This window comes from Jaculus jaculus, chromosome 10, assembly GCF_020740685.1.
Source record: "Jaculus jaculus isolate mJacJac1 chromosome 10, mJacJac1.mat.Y.cur, whole genome shotgun sequence".
In the NCBI taxonomy this organism is placed as follows: Eukaryota; Metazoa; Chordata; class Mammalia; order Rodentia; family Dipodidae; genus Jaculus; species Jaculus jaculus.
In genome coordinates this window covers 44090500-44098273 of record NC_059111.1, presented here as the reverse complement: position 1 = coordinate 44098273, position 7774 = coordinate 44090500, and the positions used below count along the sequence as shown (strand labels likewise).

General features: G+C 40.3%; 1 pseudogene; it reads right to left on the bottom strand.

Annotated features, from left to right (window-relative positions):
• Nucleotides 1-1598: 1598 nt before the first annotated feature.
• On the bottom strand, nt 1599-2893 carry LOC105944143 (annotated as a pseudogene).
• Nucleotides 2894-7774: the final 4881 nt, after the last annotated feature.

Genomic DNA, 7774 nt, shown 5'->3' with positions numbered 1-7774 from the left:
CATAAAGGATATCTTCTTGTGTCTTTAGCTTTGGTGATCTATGTATATGTTTCCAGTATTATGGAAACTATAGTGAACCCTCAATCAGCATCAGGCAGGGCTCTACCACTAGGGCAATTATCCTTTATTATACCACCTTCTAGGAACACAGGCCCCAGACAGCAGTGTCCTGTATGAAATAATGAATTCAGGGAGGGAAGGAGATCCCAGATTCTGACTACAATAATAAAAAAGCAGAAAGCAGCTTATGAGTGCTATAATATTTTGTACGTAAGAATATCAACTAATTTAGGGCTTTTTAAATATTGTATTTTTATTTATTTATTTCACATAAAGAAAGAAAGAGGGAGAGAGAGAGAAAGAGAGAGAGAGAGAGGGAGGAAGAGAGAGGGAATGGGTACACCATAGCCTCCAGCCACTGCAAGCAAACTCCAGATGCAGGTGTCACCTTGTGCATCTAGGTAACATGGGTCCTGGGGGATTAAATTAATTAAACCTGGGTCCTTTAGCTTAGCAGGAAAACGTCTTAACTGCTAAGCCATCCCTCCAGCCCTAGGGTTGGTTATTAAGAGAAATTTGATCTATCTGTAATGCAATAACAATTAAATGTTATTCACTAATTGGTGGGTCAATTATTTTTTTAACTGTTATTTTTAAATTTTTTCTTTTTGTTTTTTTTAATAATTGGTTCATTTATTTATGTGAGACATAAAGAATCATATATATAGAAAGAATGGGCTGTCAGGGCCTGTAGCCACTGCAAATGAACTTTAGATGTATGTGTCACCTTGTGCATCAGGCTTATGTGTGTCCTGGGGAGTTGACTTTGTAGGCAAGTGCCTTGATGTCTAAGCTATCTTTCCTGGCCATTTCTAAAATTAATTGTTTTTGCTTTTTTGTTGTATTTCCTTTGATGATATTTTGTGCTTTGAGTTAATTAAAAATGGTTTAGGAAAGAAAAATTAGATAACTTCAGTCATTTAGATAAACAAATAAATAAGCCAATAGAAACTCCACATACAAATATGATGACCGTTTGAAAAAGATATTAAACACAATTTTTTTTAAAGTGCTTATGCCATTTAATTACAGAGTGTTTACAAATCAGGTCACAGGATACTACAGAGGGATTTTCTTTCAAAGCAGTTGACACCTGGACACAAGATAACTAGAGTGGTCTTGAAACAAGACAGTACATCTTGAGCACCCAAAGCTTAGACGACTGAGCCTCAACCCAGATGACTATCTTCATACACTCCAACAAAACAATTTTCATTTGTTGAAAATTAGAACTAAATGTCAGTGTATTAATTATTTTGAACAGAGAAAGCAGAAAACATTCTGTACTGCTGATATGATGCTAGCAGGGAGAGCAAGTGTGCCTCAGGGAGAAGGCAGGAGAAGCTCAGAAGCTGGGTAATCTGTGGTACCTGTTTTCATTCTCACATATCAGCACACATATATCCTCAGAACACTCAAGTCACTTGTTCTATTGCACCCAACCCTCAAATTCTGAAGTCGGCTGCGGAACTGGCCCTTACCAAGGCCTTGCTGCTCTACTCAGTGCAACTATGAGACAAAGGGGGAAACAATGGGGTTTAGGCGCTGTCACATGGTGGAGGGTGCTTTGGTGTCCAGAGAAGCCTTGATGTCATAATTCTTGGTCTGTAGCAGCCTGGTAAGCCAGCCACCTTCATCAGAGAAGCCCATGGACAGCATCTGGGAAAGCGACTCAATCAGCGGGTGGTCAACCTCTGGTGGAAGATGTGGGTACAGGGCAGCTTCCTTCAGTCCTGTGGGCACTTCCTGGGAAGGGTCCAGAGAGCTTGGGCCTTCGGATTCTGGCATCTGGAGAGACTGGAGTTCACCTGTAGATGGATCCACTTCTTTTGAAGACAAATGTGTCCAGTCTTCATCTCCTCATGAACAGTTATCAGACTCTATCTGTTCCTCTGGCTGCCCTTTGTATTCCAAAGCAATCCTCTTCCTTTGCTCAGTCAGAGACTGTGCTGTGCCAGTACCCTCCGGCAGCTACTTGGCTGAGAGCTGCACTTGTCTTCTGCACTGGAACTTTGTGGGGAGACAGGTGTCAGGCGACTTCTCTTCCCTCCATGCTCCACATCAATATCAACTTCAAAGCCCAGAGGGCTAAGGGCAGCAGCTACACTCTCCCCAACATTCTTCAGGAAATTCACACTGGGACCTTCTGATGGAGCACAAGCTGACTCAGCTGTAGGGCTGGGGCTGGGACGGGTATCCCTGCTCGAGGACGATGTGGGCTCCAATTACTTGGTGGGCCCATCTCCAACCAGGCCACCCAAAATGCCCATGTTTCAGCTTCCGGAGCCAGCAGCTATGAGAAGCCCTCAGAGAAATGCCCAAAGGGGTTGGGGAAGACCAGCTTGCTGTGTGCTCTTTGTGCAAACCCTTCCCCTGCAGACACCACACAGCTCATAGTCTGGTCATATGCTGCGCTTGTAGCGAGTTCCGACCACAGGACCATTGCAACCATCACAGATCACACTGGGGTGCATCGTGCTGCGGGGTTCCTCCTGACCACACAGTGGGCGATGGTCCCGCGGCACTCCTTCTTCTCTTTAATGTAGATCCGGAAAATGTCATCCTTCAGGTAGGACATAGCCATTGTCAGCTCCTCACCACAAAAGGCAACCAAGTCCCCGTCCTCATCGCGGTAGTGCACTTGGAAGCCTCCGGGCCGCAGCGCGGGGGACAGGGAGGCCACCCTGCTCAGCAGCGGCTCACAAGGCGCCAGGCCGGCCCCTCCGCCTCCGCCTCCTGCTCAGGTTTGTCGCAGAAGCTGAAGCGGCGAATCTCGCGGGCCACCTCCTGCTTGCCCAGAAAGAAGGTAGGCCTTCACCGTGAGGGACTCCATGGCGCTGAAGCCTGCAAGCGCACAGCCATAAACACAAATTGTTAAGGGTCCCCTTTTAAAGGGGATTCTACCAGTATGGAACTGGTTACTTTAGGTTTTAAGGGAAACAACTCTCTGTCTATCTGAGTTAGTCATGGATGGAAACCAGTGGTATAACACTACCTGTACACAGCTTCCTTCATTCAATTATACTTGCCTATTTAGAAACATCAAATCACAGACTATAGTGACAGTGACAGATTTAGGGATTTGTTTCAGGACATACTTTTCATAACATCACAAGCACACTGAACACTAAAAGATTACAGCCTTCTTTTCATCCAGTAAACTCCAATAGGAAAGTTTGGGCTTTAAGACAAAGAATGAAGACACAGAAGGAGGAAAAGGGGACTCAAGCCCAAGGTAGTGCTATCTACTAGGTGTCTAAACAAAATCTTGGTGTGAAAAGTAAGCCTTCATAGGGACAGACTGCTCTGGTCATCACTCCTTCACTTAATGAAATAGTAACTTAAAATACACAACCTTATTTATAATAATAAATTATGTTTTAATTAAAGTTGTTACAAATGTTGCAAAGTAGAGTCTGCTTAAAGATTTTGAAAGATAAGCATTTGAATATAGATGGTCTTCAAAGATGCAATTTCCTCTTTTCAAGGTTGCATGTCATAGCCATGTCATAATTTATTGGGATGACCACTGTGTCCTTCTAAAGAGGCAAAGGAACTTGGGAAATGCATGTAAGTGGAAACTCGGAGAGAAATTTATTTTGTATACTAAAATATGTGCATGAACAAGATGAAAACACGGGAAAAAAACTATCAGAGGAAGGAAAATCACATTCTCTTTTCATGGGAAGAACATTTTGAGTGTAGAGTCCAAATAAATTTGGTTCTCTAAAAATGTAAACACACTTTACATAATACTATAAATGATATCCTGAAGATGTATTTCATAAAACTAATAAATTTAGTATACCTACTTCTAAGTCATTAAATCCATACATTTCAAATGGTGGTTGAAACAGTGGACTTATGAGAAGAAGGCATGGAGAAACAACTCCACAAAGCAGAAACTAAAGGGCTTCTTAGTTTTTACAAATTAACAAATAAAACAATTGTTAATAAAACAATTTTGTGAGATCATTATAACCTCCCAAATGAAGAAAAATCAGAAAATATTGGAAGTACATTGGAACATGCTACTTTTTGTACATTGGAGGACATTGTACATAGTAAATTGGAGGCTATGTATATGGCACTCCATTGATTTAAGGTATTTTAGAAATCAGCTTGTAGATGATCACAAGTTTTTCACTCAATAACCCTAAATTAGGAAAGCTTACCATATAAATAATTAGAAATGCACATAAACATGTTTATTACACATGTTAAGATAAAATCCTAACAACAACTTATATCAACAGGAAATAAAGTAAATATTTATGAAATAAAAAATTTGGGGTAAATTTTAAAAACATATAAAAAGTTACCAAATAACATAAAATCTACTTCTTCTAATGTGAAAACAGACCAAAATCTGTTAAGCTATTAACAATGCTAGTACTTTATTTCTTGCAGCAGCGTAGATCAAACTCAGGTCCTTTTTCATCCTATACAAACACTCTGCCATAGAAATATATCGTGAGCCCACCAATTTTCTTTCTTCCTTTTTTATTTTGTTTTTTGTTTTTGAAGGTAGGGCTTGCTCTAGCCCAGGCTGATCTGGAGACCTGGAACTGCCTCTGTAGTCTCAGGGTGGCCTAGAACTTGCAACAATCCTCCTACCTCTGCCTCCCAAGTGCTGGGATTAAAGGCATGTGCCATCACACCAGGCTTCCCACCACTTTTATTTTTAACATATGCATGCATATACATATACATATATATATATATAGCCTTGCAGTTATACACAAACACACACACACACACACACACACATATAATGGAATATGCAAAAAATATAGATAACTCCTCCAAAGCAAATTTTGTGGATCAAATTATGCTCTAAGGGTTGGAGAGATTGCTCAATGGTTAAGGCCCCTGCCTGCCGCCTAACAACCAGAGTTCAACTCCCCAGTACCCACGTAAGTCAGATGCACAGAGAAGCACATGTGTCTGGAGTTCCTTTACAGTGACTGGAGGCCATGGTGTGCTCATACTCACTCTCTCACTCACTATATATATCTATGCTTGCAAATAAATAATTATAAATTAATCTCTAATTTTCAAATTTAAGTTTGAATATATATATTAAAATATATTTGTAATAAATCTTTGGTAATCAGAAATGAAAGAGAGATCTTATTAGGAAAGACAGTGGTTTACGTCTTTAGAAGAGGTATAAAGAAGTAATTTTAATTCACATTATAATTTTTATTAATTTGCATCACATAATTGTATAACAATTTTAATTTGCATAACTTCTTTAAAACTGTATATTTACAATATCTATATAAACATGTACTTAAAAGGATTAACTTTCACAAGATTTCATTTAGTGAATGTGATCTTTCAGGTCAATGCTATCAGTTGAAAAAAATCTTAATGTACGTGAGTCCTGTGACTGCGCATAATGTCTTTTCAAAGTAATCTCCATTGGACCTCATACTAGCTACTTCTTTTGTTCCAAATTCTTCTCACAAATGTTGAACCCTACATACTAGAGAATTTAGTGCTCTGCTTACCCAACAGTAACTAGGGGAGAACTTGTTCAACCCCATAGGATAGTAACTACACTTAAGATTAATGCAGTTCCACACTGGCCTCTGTACACTTCATGAAATGGTGCAGAGCCTTTTGTCCATACGTGAATCTTTCTCCAGAACTGAATTATATTCAAATCTTGTCTAAAGAATCAACTCAAGGCATGAAAGTGACTCTTTCCATTTTGTTTACTAAGGGTACGTCTTCTCTCTCTGTAGCCAGCAGATATTTATTGTGGGTCAGCAGGCTGCTCTCTCTTGGCTGATTGAAGGACAGACGTATTCTGTGGCTCTGCTACCCTTGGGGCTTCATTAACTTCTGGACCCTTCCTGTGGAAGTAAGGAGAGAGTACTAAAAAAGAATCTCCTTCCCCAGAGCTTTTTTTGGGAACAATACTTTGTTGCTATGAGTCACATGGTGAGATTTAACTCCAAGTGATGCTGGCAAATATGATCTAGTTGTGCCCCCAAGATCTTAGGGCAGGGAATGGGTTTTTGGTGAAAGATAACAGTCCATGCTTGCTCCAGTTACTGTATTAAATAATGGGATATTGCAAGGCAGAGAAATGATTCAAGATTCGGTAGACTCTAGAGAATCCTTGGTCTCATAGGATGGAGGAAATGATAAAAGCATCCATAGATGCCTCTCACAGTACAGCTTTTGTACTCTAATAGCAACCTGAATACTTATGATTGCACCTGTTTTAGATAGCCCCTTTTGTTCTTTCACTTGCTCATTTGTTCAACATCCTACTCATATGTATCAGACTTTCAAGATGCTCCAGAATATAAATTTTGTGGAAGAGGGACAGAAAGATTGTTAGAACCATAAGTTGGACCATTATGCACATAGACATTGCCTCTCCCCCATAACTGGCTGCTGTCCCCAGAATGCAGGACCCACAAACCCTAGCAGTTGACCTGCATCCCCAAGGAGGATGGCCCCTTCAGAAAAGGGGCAGGGATGAGGGAAAGTATGATACCAATATGTGCTGTTTACATACTATGTATGTCCATATCTAATAAAAATAGATTAAAAAATGAAATTTACATGGATGAAGCAAACAGGATCTAACTTCAGGTGACATAATTACATGACAGACTTTATATTAAAGGTTCCTTCTGCATATTCTATAGGTGCCAAAAGTACTAGAGTGTGCATAATATATCAGAAAGATCATATTGTGTGAAACTTCGACTTTTCTAAATGAGATTGGGAATGACATTCTACACAGGAGCAATGTGAATCATTGTACTTAGATGGGCTTAGCACATGGCTCCTGGCTCTCTTTCTGCGGGGCTCCTTCCCGCACAGGTAGTGCCGAGGGAAGGACCAGGCCTGCTGGTTCCTCCCTAGGGGTTGAGGGGATGATGAGCGTTGGACGACTCAGAAACCTCTCCTGGCCACCGGAGAAAAACCACACTGAGTCGGGAGTCTTTGCAATGCAGGAACAACTCGCTTTATTACTCTGAGCAGTTGCCTATATCATGTTGGGGATGAAGGTGGGGATTTTAGGGTGGGAGAAGAGGAAAGGGCCAATAGTAAACTTTAACTATTGAAATGGTAATTACAATTACCATGAGTAAGTAGCAGGCCAGAAGCCCTTAGGCATCCTGCTGAGTCATAGCTGGCCAGAGACAGGTCGCCAAACTTTAGCTAGGCTCAGGAAGTTCCACTAGGCCTCATGCCTAGGCCTTTCAGGGCCCAACATCTTTCCCCCTCCCTCACCATTGCTCTTGGAAAGAATGGAGAAGTCACATCATAGGATATAGATGCAAGAATATATTATTGTTAATCTTATGTTATATGAGAGGATGACAGAAGGTTTTGCGACATTAGGAGCCAGCTGTTTTCACATACCAATCACAAGACTTCTGCACAACCATCAATTAGTACAACTTCATAATGATCATCAAATTTTCCATTATAATTTCACACTTTCTTTTGATTATGTAGTTTCACAAAATGACTATTGTGCAGCCTGTCTAATTACACTTGTTTTTGATTGATAGAACTTTTCCTTTATCCAAAGTAACACACTATCTCACAACTGCATTCATTACTTAGAAAGTTGTTCTAACTGGCCTTTAATCTCTTACTTAAACATGAACAAGATTTTTATAATCTAATCAGAGAGCTTAATGCATTCATTTAAAGGGTATTTTTTAGATACCATCAA